The sequence below is a fragment of the Halyomorpha halys genome, unplaced genomic scaffold (genome assembly GCF_000696795.3).
Source record: "Halyomorpha halys isolate HHAL.00 unplaced genomic scaffold, Hhal_1.1 Scaffold764.1, whole genome shotgun sequence".
NCBI classification, from domain to species: Eukaryota; Metazoa; Arthropoda; class Insecta; order Hemiptera; family Pentatomidae; genus Halyomorpha; species Halyomorpha halys.
This window is the reverse complement of record NW_027111457.1, coordinates 82,933-101,848: the sequence shown is the minus strand read 5'-3', so window position 1 is coordinate 101,848 and position 18,916 is coordinate 82,933. Positions and strand designations below refer to the sequence as shown.

Below are 18,916 nucleotides of genomic sequence, written 5' to 3'. Positions count from 1 at the left end.
TTTAACGATATCATACTACTGATTGTTCAGATTTATTCAATTAAATAGTAAGCCTCTTATCTTATCTGCGATAATCCTTTCTCAATTCTATAAGAGTAAAAAATGTCACATTTAAGGAAATATGTTTCTATTCCCATATTTCGATTTTATTTATTTATTGCCTATTCTAAAATTTCCTTTTCAGCTTGCAGGTATTCTCTAACTTTCCTTAGAAACCGATAGTTCCTGTATGGAGCTCTAGCACTACTAAGCCCTGAGGCTACATCAAGACGACACATTGGTATAAAACTCATTTTCGGAAAGTAAAGAAATCTTCCTTGGAAATATAACTTTAAAGCCTTAATTTGTGTATTTTTTAATTCTTAATTGAATGAAAATAAAGTTGATATCTTAACGTGTTTTTAGTTTTTACTACATTAAGTTTTTTAATCTGAATAAAATTAAATCTGATATAATTTAATTGAAGCAATTTTACTAAATTACATAATTATCTAATTAATACATAGTTTTATGTTAATTTTGAAATACAAAATAAAATCGATGAGAATAAATATTATTTTTGATCTAATTCCCAGGGCAGACCAAAAACTAGCACAAATCCAGGCGTGATGGTTCTTAGAATAGAGAGCGACCTGGTCAGCGTTTGTTCTTCAGGCTGGAGGTGGGTGTATAACACCTGGGAGGAGATATCAAAAGAGCTTTTCGGAAATCACTTATGATGGGAGATAATATCAACGAGTGAGTTACGGTGCAGGGACACGGAACCCCAGTACCGGCTTCCAAGGGAATGCGAAAGCGGGTTCTCCGGCGTCGTCATGATATGACCGCAGTGCTGCATTGGTAGGAGACTTGGCTGTTGTAGCAACTGCTACTACAAGACTAACTACCTCAGAGGTGCTGCCGAATCCTGGGCTCAAGATAAAAGAACTCTTTCTTTTATTCGTTCGAAGCATTTATGGTGAGATAATGAGCTATGTCTGTGAAGTCCAGCTTTACTTTGAAAAGTTGGAAACAACGGTCCTCTCTATTGAAACTGCAGAATGCTAAGTTGAAGAGAAACGTTCAACCTCAAGAAGATCAGAAACACGAACAACTAGAACATAAACAACCTGTGGTATATCAGAAACTAGATTGATCTCAAGGACCGGTAATTCGACATAAGGAACCTCTAAAAAGAGCCTTGGCAAGTAGCATTGAAAAAATCAAGGTGGAAACTTCGCCTTAAATCCCCGAAACCTGACGCCGTAATTGTCAAGATATCGTAGTGCCAGTCCAATACAGATGTTCTACGAAAGGTTAGAGAATATGCGGCGATAGTAGAGCTGGCCCCTTCAATAACTAAGGGCTGAAAAATTAATAAGGGTTATCTCCCTCTGAAATTGGACTGTAAGAAAGGGTAACCACTCACTACAGTAAAATGCTCAATGAAGAAAATGTTTGGAGAAGGAACGGAAGTGTATATTTGGACGAACAGACTCTTTTTGAAGTTAGAGATTTGGACGCTCTCATGACAAAAGAGGAGGTTGCGGAATCCTTAAAACCTCTCCTGGGTGAAGAGGCAGTGCCTTTTACAGAAGAAAGATCTATCCATCAAGCCTATGAAGGTTTTCTACGGCACTCATTGGACTTGCAGTTTTCCAGGCTAGAAAGTTTATGACTCAAGGTTAAGTACTAGTCTAGTAGGCTTGGTCGTTAGCCGTATACGTGAAAGATTAAGATTTAAAAGAATATCATAGACGAATAAGAATGGCATTCTGTGACTGGGTAAAAAATAAGGTAGAAGATAACCGACGATTTTTAGTAAAAGGTTTGTGGACAGATGAATGTACTTTTACCAGGTCTTAATTTTTAATTATTTACTTAATAGAAGTACTCATTCTTCAAATAAACCTTAATGTACTTTCATATTTACTAGAGATAGGATGTTAAATGATCTTAGTATTTATTTTGTTTTTAATTTGGAGTTTCGCCTGAGTAGGGAGCGCAAAAGATTTTTTGGTTTTAGATTTAGTAACTGATGTTTTTTCTTAATATGTGGTTCCTATTTCACTCTCTTATCAAATGTTAGTCCGAGGTATTACATTCTGCCTGTCTGCGAAATGGGTGAGTGGTTGAGGTGTATCGGAGGGCAAGTTTCTTGTCTCAGCGTAAAAGTAATGTGTTGGGAATTTTTATTGTTCAGTCGAATCTTTCAAATTTTGCCTCATTCATGTAACTTTTGTAAGTTAAGTTGTAAGCTTAGTGGGGCCTTTGTTGTATTTTGATGTCTAGTAATTATGGGTGTGTCGTCAGTATAGGTAGCTGTCAATATGTTGGTACTTTGTGGAATGTCAGGTGTGTATGTTATGTACAATAATGGTGCAAGTATTGATCCCTGAGGTACACCAGCTATGATTGGTCTCATTGAAGATAGCTTTTAGACCTGTTGGGTGAAGAAAAATCTGTGCAAAAGAAATGAACGAAGAATTAAGTAGTAAGTGTAAGTGTTTGATCGTATAGTCTTGAGCTTAAAGAGAAGTTCCTGGTACCAGACATTATCAAATGCTTGGGCGACATCCAGAAAAACTTCAATTACATATAATTTCAGGTCTAGTGCAGACGATATGAAGTCAGTTACTCACAGTAACTGCAGTGTTGTAGAATGTGATTTACGAAAACCAAATTGATGATCAGAAATAATTTGTTTTTCTGTTAGTATGTCCAGTAATCGTGGTTGAAGTAAGTTTTCAAAAATTATAGAACCGATTAGGAGTAAACTAATTAGTCTGTACGAGGAAGGGTTGCTTATGTGTTTGTCTGTTTTTTAATCATGGATTCATGAGAATATTTCCACTGTTGGGATTTTTATAATTCTAAGTAAAGATTTATGGATCGTCCTCAGGAACACTAGAACCTTTCGGGGCATTTGCTTTAGAGAATCAGCACTTATCAAGTCATATTCCGGGGCTTTTTTTTTTCGTTAAGTGTCTAATATACTGCTCTGCTTTTGTGGAAGTTGAGAGAGTGTCAGTTGTAAATGGAATGTCTCACGTATGATTTACAAAAGTGTCATGTTCTGCGTTTATGTTGTCAGTATGTTGTGTAAATACGGAAGAAAGATGATCGGTAAAGAGCTCCGATTTTTCCTCGTCCGACGGAGCCCAAGAACCATCCTCTTTTCTAAGAGGTGCTGACAGTTAACAATGTTTTAGGAGTTTCTTTGTATGCTTCCATGAACTCAAATGCAACACAGGCCTCACTAAGCTTAACTTAAAAAACTTAAACTAAACTAAATTTAAAAAGTAGATTTCATAAAATTAAGTCTCACTTCCTTATTCTAAAGACTCCGTTCTCGATGCTGTTAATTTCGTGCCTTCACTACGAGAAGTTTGCCCCATTCAGCAACTCGAAACTTCTAACACCAGTGAAGCAATATTATTAATCAGCAATTACCTGCTTACACAATTCCAGAACTTAGAATCGGATTAAAGTTGGTAGGTTTTTTGATTATTCTACAAACAGATCAAGCAAAAACAGACACACCCGAACTAAATTTGTTCCAAAATGTAAAGTAGTAGTGGAAAATTCTGGGATTAAAAACTTTTTCTCTTTGTGTGTGAATATAAAGCTTCTCTACTTAAAAAAAAATTCAGTTCTTAGCTCTTTGCTATCGATATGGTGTATATCTTTGTCCCAAGATTAGTACTATTACTGTATTATAACATTCTAAATTTGATAGCGATAATATTTGAATTATTAGTTTTGTGAATTTGTTTACATATTACATAGTTTAATCAATGTGGAATAATTCGTACTTAGTTATTATTGCGGCAATTATAAGCCGCCATTAAACTTAATTAAGATGTTAACACTATGTGTATATATATTTATACTTGTTTTTATCGCTCTACATTTTATTTTTAAATTCATTGTTAAAATAAGATTAGGAACTCCTCCTATAGGTAGTCTTGTTATTGCCTATAAGTATTCGTCCAAAGGATTATTCAAAAACCTAAATTTCTTTAGGAAGGATGTATTTTCTTCATCATTATTTAGTTCAATGAGGTTGTATTATACTGATCATTTGGTATGTGTTTAGTTTTACACCATATATGTTAACATTTTTTTTTTGTGTATTAAAAATGATACTACTTTTTAGGCAAAGAATATTGAATATGCTGAAGGAGTCATTCTTAGTGACTCAGGTGTTTTTCCAAGTGATCATTTAATTTTTCAAGCGAAACAAAATGGTTTTTCCATAATTCAAACCCCTGCTATTCCTCATGCAATTTATGTCACCTTTCCTATTTTTCTTTCTCTTACCATTACAAAAATATTTGCTATTTTTGTAGGATATCCCATAATTCGTCAGTTTTCTGAGGTAAATCTGTTATTAAATGACCTTTTTAAGAAATACTTTATTGTGTTTATAAAATATTATTTGATTTCAGGAAAGGAACTTGTGTGGATATCCCGTTTTAGAGGTGTATTCAAGGCAATCTGTTACACTTATTGTCCCTCTTATACGTCAAGATGAGTTTGTTGTCCAGGAAGCAGAAAATATTGTTTATGGTCGACAATTCCTTTCTGTTTACAATTTGTATAATAAGAAACAATTATCGAATTTAGATGTATCTTCAAACCTAAATTCTATACTTGATACAAAAAATCTCAAAGGATCAAAGATAACTAAAAGAGAAATGAAAGGATAAGTTTCTGGTAAATTAATTTTGTTTTCTTCTATTTTTAGTTTAACCCTGAAAAATAATTTAAGAATAAATGATTTAAGAATAAATCTGATGGTATTTTGCATTGAGGCATCTTATTTTATTATTTAACTTATGATTAGTATTAGTTCCAATATATATGTACTGTGATTATAAAGAATTTTATGTCAATATCATTAATTTAACGTTTAACATGGCCTACATTACCATACCTACCGTGAAGAATTTGATGATTTGTTATCTACTTAACTAGACTTATCAACTTCTACACAGTTGGTACAGATATTTTTACCAAAAAAAGGGGTTAGGCTAACTGAATTGATCGTTTTAACTAATGTAAGTTTTGTATTGATGTTGCTGTATCTATATAATGTACCCCATTAGTGGTGAAACTAGGGACTTTGGTGTTAAATTTTCCTTTTTTTCTTTTTTATCACTTGTTTCATAGGAAACCCTATTGTATTAGTTGATGTAAGTCAAAAAGTATTAAAGAAACTGATAATGGAATAAAAGAAAATATTTGTACCTTTCACTTTCTACATAATGTCTTGGTTATCATCTTATCTTTTTAAATTTGCGTAATATTTTTTCTTTCAAGGAAATTGAGTGATACTAGAAAATCAATGTAATTCTTGATTTATAGTTCAATGTTAAGTCTACTGTTGTATATAATTTAACAAGTTCTTCAAGAAATGGGACCTGTAACTTTTTTGTTAGTTTACCGTTGCTTCTGAGCTACCTATAAATGTGATGAATTTGTTTTCTGTCTCCATACTTTTCTATAAACTTAGTATTTTTTCAAAGTTCACTTGTTTTTTAACTCAATCAATATTTATTTATTTTCTTTTTTTACATCAATTTCTATCTTTATGTTCTGTATTCATAGTATTCCTTAACATGTTCTAAAATGTATATATATATATACTATGTTAGACCTTTCCCTAATCATTTATATACTCATATAGTTTTGTAGATTTGGTTATTTTTTTTGCTTTACCACATTCTTATTATCTCTTAGTCAATGTTGCCAATTTCCTTTCATTAAGCCAAGTTTTCATTTTTCCCTCCCTTGTCTTCTGGCATAGCTCTTAGGAACCTTATCTTATTCTATTTAAATTTTACAAGACCCTTAGGTTTTATTATTTAAATCTATTCAATCTCATAATATGTCAAAGAAAGCAAGTCTTTTAAACTGTAATATGTCCTTATATGTAAATATTTGATTACTGATTAGCATAATTGTTCTCATAACCTAGTATTGTTTCAAAAACATCGCTTAATATGTTACTTACCATTAAAGGTGTAAGATTTTTAAAGAAATAGATACTAGATAATATTTATTGTTGAAGCGGCCAGTACTGTTAAAAAAAAAAGTAAACTTTATAATAGCTGTTCCAATGTTTAAAATAGTTACAAATTGTTTCAAAATATGTAAACATTGAAGTTCATACTGTGGCTCTATAACCCAGAAGTGATCCCCTATACATTGGCTTACTGTTTCCTTTCATAATTCTCCCAGTCAACATTTTTGGGGCGATAAAATATTTTATCTAAAAGTAGAATGGTTCCTAATGAAGTTAAATTACTCTTTTTTTTAATATTATATTACATTTTTGTATGTGATTCAGAAGTAGGTTAATCCTGGTTTGATAGTAGTTGCCTAATATGTTTTAGCCATGAAAATGTTTATCTGATCAAAAATAAATTGTTTTTAAACTAAGATCTACAGGCAACTTTATTAACAGGTGTATACGAAACAGTTTTCCCAACATACAATATAGATTTTATTAGTTTCACAATAAACAATTCAACGTACCCACCTCAAATTACCCACCACTAAGAAAGATTCTCTTAACTTAACAGTTTATTTTCACAAAACGGCACTCATTACTCGCCTTAGATGTTTTTTTTTTTTCATTATTTTTGACAAAAATTTATTTATGTAATTATTTTAGTCAATAGTTTCTGTTGACATTGCTCTTTTAAGAGAAAGATGTTACTAATTGTTATAGCCTCAACAATAGAAGGAAAGCATTATGTTTTGTGATTGTAATCTTGATCCAACCAGGTGCCTGTTCTGATTCGTGTTCTTGACTGAAAATTCATGATAAGCAGTAGCCTTGTGTTAGTGCAAAGCTAAAGAGGTTCATCTGTGAATTTTGTTGTCTTCGGTTTTGTAACATTTTTGGTCTTCTATTCTCATTAAAATACCAAAAAGACGTAACTGAATATTTGATGTTACTAATTAAAAATACTAAACAATCTATTGACTTATATTGAAATTGAAAATTAGCTGCTGCCTTTTATCTCCAACTCTAATTCAATTCTAAGAAATTTTCAGATTTTTTATTGGTAGTAGTCCTCTGTACTTGAAAGAGTTCAGGTACTGACATTTCATTTATAATTTCCGGTACAACTGTTAATGTGCTTATGCCATGTAGAAATCAAACATTTTAAAATACTCCTTGCTATAAAAAATGAGCAATCTTAATACTGATAATATTCTTGCTCCAAACAAAAAAAAAAAATAAAAATATTAATAATAAAATAAAAAACTTGCTCCAATCCATGAAGTCTTTATTTTCATTACTAAAGGACCAATCAAAATGAGTGACTTTCTATAAAAATTGACTGATGTAAATAGACATAAGCCATAAGATGAGAGTCATTTTTATTTTATATATATTTAAGGATCAGTAACATTTTTACTGAGTTCTTAGTTCTATAACTAGACTCTCCAAAATATTTATATAAAGATTTTTTGTTTCTTCATTCGCATTAAGTAAATAACAACATAGCAATGATTTTAGTCCAGAACATTCTTGATGAACATACTTAACCGTTTTTGGTTAAGTACCATGCTTAACTATGGCCCAAGATATAGCTCATCATACCAATGAACTCATATAATTAGTCAGAGTTAAAGTCTTCTGTTACAATTTGTATATAAGTTATTGTATTAATTAATTGGCCAATATATTAAAACGTTTGATATTATTTTGTATGATTTGCTTACATTTTAAATTTTATAATACAATAAAAATTGACAAGTGGTATGATTGGTAGTGCTCGCTGACAGTGGTTTTGATACCCTTGTTCTAGAGCAATCCATTTAGGTTTTGTAACCCTTTATTGTTACAAAATTATTTTTTGATGAGTAAACAATATTTAAAGTTTTTGATAAAAAAAAAAAATTAAATGGAAAAATTGATTTGGAACATAAATTCAATTCGAACGTAAGTATATCCTCATATATTTGGTTGGTAATGTAAAGAAAATATATTTTATTTATCACTAATATTTTTTAAAATTTATTTACTAAAATTTACAACTGTATTAACTAAAAAACACATCTAGTAAATGTGTTGTGTATTGGCATGATACAGATTTGGCATTGGCATGATACAGACTTGTGGAGAATCTACCTACCCATTGGTTGAACTCCAGTAACATTTCTTGATTAAGTCTCTTGGCCATCTTCTTTTCAGAAGCTTTGGGAGATTATCAGTAATGAAATAGAAATCAAGGTTAGAAACAAGTGGTTTTGGGTCATTCAGGAGTTTACCATAGAAGGATTGCTACCGGGTTCTTGCAAATCAGCAAAATATGGACCATTGAGATTATTATGGACAGTTTGATTTTTAATTGTAAGGATTGGATATGGTGTGGGAGGAATTTGATGGTTTGGTAGAGCCCAAAGCTCAAGTTTTTGAGTCCAAAAAGGTCTTATTATGGTCATGTAAATGGCATTGTTTGTAATAATTGGAAGTTTAGACCGTTTGTGAAGTAAGTGCAGTAATAATCAGAATCTATTAGCAATTTCCTCTCTTTTCAGTCATGTATGTGGATTTCAAGTTAGTCATTTGATCAGATCTAGTTTTAGACAGCGGATCTCTTTGATAGGGATAAGTGGAGTATTATTAAAGGATACTGTAGAGTAGGAAGTAACACTAAAGAAGTAATGTTATTATATTATGTTTATATCTATTTTATGAAGAGTGGGTAATAAGGCACTGAACTTTTAACAACCTGTACAATAGGATACGGGACCTGCTATAGTAGGTCTTTCTTTTCTTTCTGTTTTATTAGTAACAGTAATCAACTGTGGGATTAGGAGTTCAAAACTGTAATGTGAATTCCAGATCCTTCAATGGGTTTTCCTAGAAAACCTTATTATATAGCAAGATCTTTCCAATTCCACTTTGCATATTATTTTACTGTAGCTTCTGAAACTTATGTATATACTTTTGAATTTACTGATGTTTGCGTGTGTTATAAACATATATTTTATGATTTTTAGGTTTGGTTAAGCTGTATGGAAGGTGACATTTTCAAAGTCATTGGTATGGATTACATTTGTAATGATTCTAGAATTACCTTTTTCAAGTATTAATTATTAAATATATGTGTAATGATCAATTAAATTTAATGTATATTTATTTGTTTTGTTTTTCTAACTATAATTTTATATTTAATTATGAATTACAACTTTTCAGCATCAATAATTTCATATAGATGTTTTTAATGAAGGGGTTAGTTAAAAGTAAAACATATATACCAATAGTCTTTTTTGAAAACAAGAAGGTTTTTGTGTTTCAACATTTCGTTTGTTTATATATATTTTTAAAGTTAATTATTTGAATGAAATTGTTGTTTTTTACGATAGTTTGAGACTGATAATGAAGAACATAAATGAATACTGGTTATAATAATACTTGAATTTATTGATTCCTTTTAGTTTAATATTTATGTATGAAGTTATACATGTTAAAAATGTTGGTTATGTTCCTTAAGTTTTATATAAATTTTGCATGAAGTATTACAGAATTTTTTTTAATTAATTTTTATTTATAATAAATATTTAATAATTATTCCTTAGTTGATTTTATTATTTGTGACAGCTGTTATTAATTTATTTTTCAATTTTTATTTTATTTTATTTTTTCGACCACTAGTGTCATTAACAGAATTTACAATTATTATTTAATTTCTTACATTTTTTTTTATAACGAAAAGTATAAATACATATCATCCATTGATATGATTCTAAGACTGAATAAAAGATATTAAAACATACAAGTGGAAATCATTTTGACAAAGTTTGGTATAAGTTGGGTACTGCTGTACATAGTAAATTTTATGGGGATATTTATCTATATAAGTTTTTTTAGTTTTCCTGCAAGAGATATTCTGTCATATACCTCCTTGCCCTTTTCTGGGAATTGGTGATCAGTTTGTCAACTGCCCAAGATGTCTTGATTGATTATATGTAAAAGAAAGGTATTTTATGCTAGGTGTTATTATTTTTAATTGGCAATAAAACTAAAATGTTTCTTATTAATTTTAAAATTCATTAATAAATATATTTAAAGAAATATTTTCTAGTTTTCTGAAACATGGTAATTTTTTTTTTATGGATGATTTTTGTACTTAAGGTAATAATTGAATGTATTATGTTTGCATTATAATAAACTGTTATCTGTATGTTTTTTTTTCCTTTTATGTCTATTTTTTTTGGGTGGGGGCTCAATTTTATTTGTTTCATCCTGATATCAGTTTTTGTGGTAACTTAATAATTAGATAATTGATAGCCCTTTGCTTAAGTCATAATCGTGCTTAGATGGATGATGTTACCACAGAATGAAGGCAGTTAAAGAGGTCTCCAAATTTGTCATGTTAAATAGATAAGCCTGAAGAGAAAAAGTTAAAAAAATAAAAAATAAGTACAGAGACCCTAAAACCCAGAACTAGTTGGAGGGCATTTTACTAACACAATTATGCTTTCAGAACTCACCAGCGAAAGAAAAATTTTGTTAGCAATGAATGAAATATTTCTTTAATTATATTATTTCAAAATTTTTCGAGACCAGGTAATATTTATCAATAAATTAATTTAATATCCAAAACAGTCTCAACACTATTTATTTATTTGTCCTACGTTTCGGCCCTTCCAGCCATCCTCAGGGACATCTTCAACATAAATTTCCTCTCACATTAATTATTTTCTACTTGCAGGCTATTTTGCCCAGGTCAATTTCTTTATTTAAGTCAAAAACCTCTCTATTTAAATTTTAAAAAACATTCATTTATTTATTCTATAATATTGTCCACACTATAAAAACCCACACCATATAACAAACCTTTTATCCCTGAGGATGGCTGGAAGGGCCGAAACGTAGGACAAATAAATAAATAGTGTTGAGACTGTTTTGGATATTAAATTAATTTATTGAGAAATATTTCTTATTAATTAATTCTAATATTGTGATCAATAAAAAAACTATGATACATTTTTAATGAATAGTGTCCAATCATCCTATCTTAATATTATGGTGATGCCATTGGGTATGTTTTGATTTCTATAATCTATATTAATGTAAGAAAGGGTAAAGTATTCAAATGGTTAGTCCACACTAAATTACAATGTTGCTGATCTTTTTTATGGGAATTATAATTTACGTAATGATACATGCATGTAATACTGGTCACAATTTTTCAAATAAGTATATTTTTTTATATATTAATGTTTATTAGTTATTCAAATTAATGTGTTTTCCATTAGCACTAAACAAATCAATCAAGTCAATATTATTTCCAGTAGTAGATACGCTTAAAGTAGTGCTTTCGAAAAACCGATGACATTACAATCATTAATGGAACCAAAACCAGTTTTGGTTTATTCACAATGAGACCTAATTTCTTTGAACTCTTTTTAGATGAAAGCTTTTCTATCTGTATACAATTGTGTACTCTCATATCTTCTAATTCATCAATTCTTTAAGTCTTATCAATGTAAAATTCAATGGAAATGTTTTCAGTGTCTGATGAACATGGTTCCACTTTTTGAAAAATTAAGTGGAGAAAGTTTTGTAGCCTTATTAATACTGCTCATTATTTCTTAAAGAGCATCCTGGAAATAAAGTCACCACAGTAATTTCTCAAAGATTGACTCTATTTTAATGGATTTATCCTAATTTTTTTTTGAAGTTGGAAGAAAACAAGATAGTTATAATATGATGGTTCTGAAAATTAAAAAGTAAAGTCTTTTGAGTAGGCAAATAAATTTGCCCTTAATACCTCCCTACAGTTAACTTTATGCTCTGCAGAATTTGAGAGAGATATTTTAGATTAAGAATTTTAAAGTTGGGAATTAAAAAATGAAAAGAACATAATTAAAAATGTAGTATCTTGGCCTAGAAATATTTTATATTTAGGGAAATGGATAAAACTAATTTTGAGGATGCCATCTTCTTTTCAATACTCTGGCTGAGTTTAGTAAATAAAACAATAAATATTAAAAAAAAAAAAACCAATAAAACAAAAAAAGAACATTGTTTTTATACGATTTTTTGTTCCAAAATCATTTCTTAATTTAACTATCATGATAACGATTGAATATGAAAATTTAGGTTTTTTCATTGTTCGTTATACTACACTATACTATTCCTCCATGTATTATTTAGATTCGAAATGTAAGGTACTCACTAATAATATTAAATGTAATGCTCATACTCTAGGACTTTTATTGGAAAGAGTTTAATTTTTAACTGCTGTTTCCAATATATAGTCGGTTAAATGTCACTATGTTGAATTTCTTTAAAAAGTAAGCAAAAATTGTTGCTTTTGCACTGTTGATTCTGACCATATTTCTGAGCCAAATTTAGAATTTTAGTTTAAAACTAATTCGATGCATAACGTAATGTTCATTAATTAACTATAGAATAAAGTTTTCACTAGAGTGAACCGTTCTAAATTGTTTAGCCATAAACTATAAAAGTCAATAATTTGTGGGTTCACCCCAATCTTGCTGCCCTGGCCAACAACTAGGAAATAGGAAACTTAAAATATTACTATCTTACATTACCACAACAACTGGTTTCCACGAAGGGAGCGATTTATCTGCAGTTCATTTGTGATATAAGAGTATTCAGTAGGGAGATGAAGTCTGGGCCTGTGTAACTAAGACCAAAAAAACAGCAGATGATTGCCTAGTTCTTAAGGTCAGGGATGATCCTCAATAGGTTAAGTATAAAAGAAAAATCAGGGTGGAAGAAAAGTAAACGATTAATCCATGCAACCCAAACTAATTTTATATTATATAATTATATAATATTATTTACCTAAAAAAAAATAAGAAGTAAGATATTTAACTGTGATATGTCGTAGTATGATTTATATGACGAATTTTTAAAAATATTTATTTATTAATTCAATTTAATACCAAAAATCTTCGTGTTCAAATCCAATTTGACAACGGACAATTTATTTAATTTTATTAACTGTTATCGTCCGGTGTTTTGATTCCACGTATAAAGCAATTTTTTTGCGCCCCCTTAGGGCAATTTCTGAAGCAACTACAATATAAATTTCAACTTTCCAAGGCCGGATTCAAACCGGCATAGGGTGGGACGAACCTACAGTAACTTAAGTAAGACTCAAAACTATAAATACAACAACTTTTGTATAGACAGTACGACAAGTAAATATTATATGCACTTTTATAACAATGAAGATTTATTAATAAACTGTTAATAATATTAATTATCCTGTAATTGAATTAGGGAAGTAATTGGCTACTTTCATATGATCGCATTTTTTTTTTTTACTCTGTATTTGAATAAAAATTAACATTATTTTGTTATATTATACCAAATAATGATCCTTTATAATCGACCAAGATAAAAATATATAGTACCCCCTCAAAACCTGAGATTTTACAGTTCAAGATACGTAAAATCCCATAATCAAATAAAAAATAAATACGCCTATAACTTTCCTCTGAGAACTGCGCCAATTTTTTTTTTTTCTGATTTTGCTCCGAATTGTCTCCTGTCAGTGACTATCGAAATTCATCATTATCAGTTTTTCCATTTAAACTGCAGTACTTTGTATCATGATTAAGAATCATAAGAAATAAATAGACAAATAATAAATTAACGAAATGGAACCATTAGGCAAGAAACGGACGGAGTGTTGTATTTTTAAGAGTATAACCAGGTTTTAAAAATGTTAGGGGGTAGATTTTCAAAGTTTTCATTTGTCTGCCACTTTTAGAATAATTCTAAAACAATACTTCTTCTGGAACATTCTAGGCTTGAATTAAAGACAATGAAGTTGCCAGCGAAGATCTTAATTGGACCAGTATCAGTGAATATACTATACCATTTTTGTATTGGTCTTTGCGCTCAAACAGTTTAAAAAAGTATGAGGAAACACACCGAATATTTTCTTATTTACTAAAATAGTAAAATTATTGATTCAAATAATAAACCATTTTATAATAATTTGAAACGTTTTTTATTTGGTTATACTATAATTGTAATAAAAAATACGAAAAATCGATTTTTTATTGGGTTTTCCCACTATAGTGTTTCTTATTTTTTTATTTTATAAAAAAATCTTCAGGTCCCGAGAGAAATTTTGTTGTATTATTAAAATTGGACGATTTCATACTATAAATGTGGATACAATTATAATTTGTCCGAAGTTGCCACCGTGGTTACATTTTTGAATAGTTGCTGTTTAATTATTTTTTTTTATTTGTGTCTTAGGAAATGCATACGAATATTTTTAATCTTACTTGTTAAGAGTAGAAATGACTTTTCTCCATTGTACCAAAGGTCATTCATTGGCAGGGTGTTCGGACGCCAGGAAATGAGGAATACCATAAAAATGAAAATGAATTTTAGTTATGTCCACATGTTTTGTTTTTTCCCTTTCAAATGTTTTGTACCTCCTCCAAATTGAGTGTGGGGGTTGAAAATTGAAATCTGAATTAAGTTGGTAATGGAAAAGTGCGTCGAATTTTATCTTTCTCTTCTCCACCATTTTTACCTCAGTTTTTAAGCATCAATGAAATGAATGAATTATTTTTCACATATTTTCCAAACAAAAAGAAAGGAATATGAAGCTTTTTTAAAAGTTTACTTTACATCCTGACTAATTTTATTGTTGATTCTCTTTTACTTCAACATTTCATTGCCAGGTTCCTTATCACTCAATCACCTTGAGCTGAAGATTTTATTCCTTTGACGATATGGTTCTTATGAAGTTTCCTTAAACGTCATGAAGCCTGTTTTCATCACATAACAAGTATTCAAACTAGTTTTTAATAAAATGAATTAATGGTAAAATGTTTCTTTATTGTAAATTCTTGTCTGTAAATCTTCATTAAAAAAACGTTTATCCTTTTTATTGTCTGAGTTTATCCATCTTTTGAATTATATAAGAGCCCTGAAATTTCCAACTTTTTCTAATTCTTTTCTCTGATTATTGATACAATTTTTCAAATCCTTTCAATAGTTGGCACCCCACTCATGCTTATTAGTAATATCTATTCTTTATAAAATAGTATTCAAAATCTCTTTAATTAGGAAGTTTTCGTGTTTATCCATTTCCTTCGTAAGTGGCGTAACTTTCACTGTGGTAGCCCCCCTTTATTTTTTTCTGATTTACAAATATCAGTGTTCAAGCCTTTTCTATACGGTTAAAACCATGTTATAAACCTAAATATAGCCTATAACTTTGATCTATAGATTCCAAAATTATGTGCAGTTTCACCTAAAAAAACTACTGATGGAATTGTAGTTGTACAGCTAGGAATTGTAGTATCGTAAATTCTGACTTAACTTTTCATTAAAACGACTATATTTAATTTTAAAAACAATGAATGCCCACTATTAAATATTTTCTGAGGACGTTATAGCGAGCAGCTTAAAACATGGGTCCCAAAGAGCTTGATTTAGGAAATTGTTGGTTCGAATCCCACCTGGGTGAGTCAGAAGGTATTTCGCGGTGGGCGCAAGAAATAAATCCTGATATTCCCATTCTGGGGCTGTACAGGTCCTCAATGGAATTTTCCCCCTACCCCTTCCCCCCAAAAAAAGAATTTTTTTAGAAGGATGTTTAAACCATTAAAGAGAGTAACTATGAGGCCACAAAATTAGCGTTTTGTTTTTAGATTTTTTCGTTTATTTTGAACTTTTTCTTGGTTTCCAATTTTTAACTTACCAAGACCTCAAGACGCTAAACGGTCGCTTAATCCGCCCCTGCGTATTTAGGAACTGCCTCTGGCGGTAGAAACCTACGTTAGACCACTATTAAGACGATTTTTTCAAATAACGGACGAAAGTTTTTTGTTGTGAAAATCATGACTCATCCAATCTCTTCGTTTAAGTTTGCCCTATTTTGTTTCAAGGTGTACGAATCAAGCTCTTGAGTAAAACAAGATTAGCGTTATTACTGACATATCAGATTTCTTACAATATTATTGAGTTATAATAATAAAAATAATGGTAAATTAAGAAATTAATTATTTATTGATGGAAGATTTTAATCATTTTTATTTCTTTTTATGTTTAAAAAGGAAAGGGAAACATGCTGTAAATGCTGATTTAAATGTAGGATGGGGGTTGAACTCCATTGAAGAGGAAGACAACTTCTCATCTTGGTCTACAGCCTCTTCAGTGCCAAAAGATGGAAGGCTGACGTCATCCCATGAACTGATTGCTGTTAATTGATCGCCATCCCCTAAAACCAAATACTCATAGTGCATGAAGCAATCGGGCGTGAAACATGATACCTAACATTCAGGTTGAATTCAAGTTTATCATGTCACTTGCTTATTTAGAGTTGATTTCTAAAGAATTTCTTCAAAAATTTGCATTTAAAAAAATGTTTTTAGTATTACGTTATGCTAAACGAGTTTTGAAGTAAAATATTGCACGTAATCAACAAATATTTTATCATTGTAAAAGCTTTCGTTTTACCGTAACCATATTTTATGAATCAGTGCTTTATTTATGGACGGCCTTTCTCAATAAGTATTTTCCATCTTGTTATGCATCAGTAATAATGTTTTTCAATATTAAATTAAACCTCAACAAGTTATCGATCTTGAGATTAAGGACTAATTACTTGGCTTTTTGATAACATTATATTTACAGAGATACGTTTTGCTTAACAAATCTAGTGGCACATCTGACAAAAAAGTTTTGATTTTTTTTTTGTTTTTGTTTTTTGACATCTTCCAAAGATAGTACAGCAGACTGGATTTATTTTGTTTACTGGGATCCTCCTGCCACTGCCCCAATGGTAGTCGTGTTGACACTAGGTCTAAGATACAACTACAGTCTAAGATATAATCGAAGGCTGAGGTTCCCAAAGTGTGGTGTCGCAAGGGAATATTGGAGCAACATCTGAATTATAAATAATTCAGAACGATTCAGCAATTTAGAAATAGATCCAATTTGCATAAAATGACAACATTATTTCCTTATCTATGCTATGTTTACCATAGACTGTTTAGGCTCATTGTTAGCAATAAATACATAATTTAGAAATGCTCTATTAATAAATACTCATAATAAATTAATACTCATAATAATGAGTACTGAACCCAAGACCCTTTATGGGTTATACTGGTATTTTTTATTTCATGTAGGTATCTATGGTTAATGGTTCCATATTAAACATATGCTGTACATAAGGTGCCTGTGATGTTTATGTGCAAATTGTTTTTTATCTGTTCCAATCAGTTTAAAGAGAATTGTGCCAAATATTTTTATATACCGATAACAGTGCTGCGAAATTTTTTTTGGCCCGTTAAGGGTACTGTGGCGAAGAAAATCGGGATCTGCCGATCTATGGAATACGTTAAATGAAAAATAAAACAACTGTTTTTGTTTGGTTATGTGAGCCACCATTTAAACAAAGCAGGGATAGGAAGAGATATTTACGATGACATTTGATTTGAGATGAGATTTATAGATGAAGTCAGTGTTACATGACTTAAATTTATATAATATCATTAAGTTATAATGAACAACTTTTTTTTTGGTCCAAATATTACCGATTTTCAATTGATCCGTATACTTTTTGATAGATCAAGTTGCTTTTTGGGTGTTTTTCTTAAAATAAATGATTCATTAATACACTTAGTTCTTTCTATTTTATAGTATCCCTTTCCCCTTCTCATCCGCCACAGTTTACAAACTTGGAGACTAAGTCGATTTAAGCAATGTTGAAGACTGACCTTCGACCAAATTAACTGACGAAATACTGCCGACGTGCAAAGAAGGTGTATTTCTGGGGTTTGTTCTCTTCTGCAGTGATCCTGCCGTTTTTCTCTCATATCTCTGATGCATGTAATTTATTATAATTAGACTTATTGTCATTTACTCGGTCTGAGCTGTTTCATATAACCTATTTCAACTTGGCCATTCTTGAGCAAGGCATAAAATAGAAACTTTAAAGAAAATAATGTTAAAAAATAAATGCTATAAATCAAAGTTCGAACAGCTGTTAATTAATTGGAATTGTGGAGGTTAAAAGTAGAAGGCTAAGGTCACAATTTTGCTATTACGAATTTTTTTTGTCTATTTGTGCATGAACCTAATTTATTGTTCAGTTTAGAAAAAAATATGAAATAATCAAGAATTATTAGTTAACTTCTAGCTAACATAATTAAGGTTAATTATTAAGTCGCGCTTATATTTATGAGGTTTGCTCCGCAAACGACAAATAAGTTAAAATTTTGCGGTGTGTGGTTGGAGAATTTTTGTAGATGTGGACGTTACAATACACTCAAGAATTCATTGCACATTATCCACATTACCGGATTTTAAAAAATCTGTTTTTGTCGCTCATATGATTCTCTATTTTCAGCCATAGTCCAATAAAATGTCGCTATATCATTTTAACATCCTATGAGAAATAATGAAAGAGATGAAGAAGAATTTTAATGCTGGACTTGTTGCAAATCCTAGAGTTTTACAAATGCTTGGTAAACAAAAGAAGCCACAACGTCCGTACCCACGCGCTTGTGATATTTTTTGGCTATTAAATTTGATTTACTTTATTTTAATTATAAAAAGGAATAAAATAAAGACAGATCGAACCAACGGGAACGTTAATATCAGCAAAATAGGTGCTAGATAAAAAAACCAAAGCAATGATCAGGTTTGATGCCGTTTTTTCAGTTTCAGACGTTTTTTAAATATTGCTGTATCTTAAACTCTCTCCTTCCCATTTTAAGCTAATATTTCAAAAGTGATACTATACGGGGGTTTAGTGGGGCGGGCAAGGATAGCCTTTTTTGTGTGTTATGATCTCTTCTTGTGAGATTGTGACATGTCGTACATCGACCAACCTACTCGCTATAATTGTCCGTTTAAAAAGTCAGATAAGTAAGGCTACCATGGAGGGCGGGA

General features: G+C 30.4%; 1 long non-coding RNA gene and 1 other non-coding gene across 3 annotated transcripts; one reads left to right on the top strand and one right to left on the bottom strand.

Annotated features, from left to right (window-relative positions):
• Positions 1-3,691: 3,691 nt before the first annotated feature.
• LOC106685996 (uncharacterized) lies at positions 3,692-16,202 on the top strand. 2 transcript variants are annotated; one of them, XR_001343938.2, is made up of 5 exons: positions 3,692-4,066; positions 4,139-4,360; positions 4,431-4,698; positions 9,007-9,049; positions 16,072-16,202. It is a non-coding gene; the product is annotated as an uncharacterized protein (transcript). The 2 variants fall into 2 exon arrangements; XR_010843967.1 differs by lacking the exon at positions 16,072-16,202 and having other exon boundaries at positions 3,693-4,066; positions 9,007-9,144.
• Positions 16,006-18,092, bottom strand: LOC106685997 (uncharacterized). The gene is made up of 2 exons (XR_001343939.3): positions 17,740-18,092; positions 16,006-16,235 (listed from the first exon to the last, which is right to left on the bottom strand). It is a non-coding gene; the product is annotated as an uncharacterized lncRNA (long non-coding RNA).
• Between the last annotated feature and the right edge of the window lie 824 nt (positions 18,093-18,916).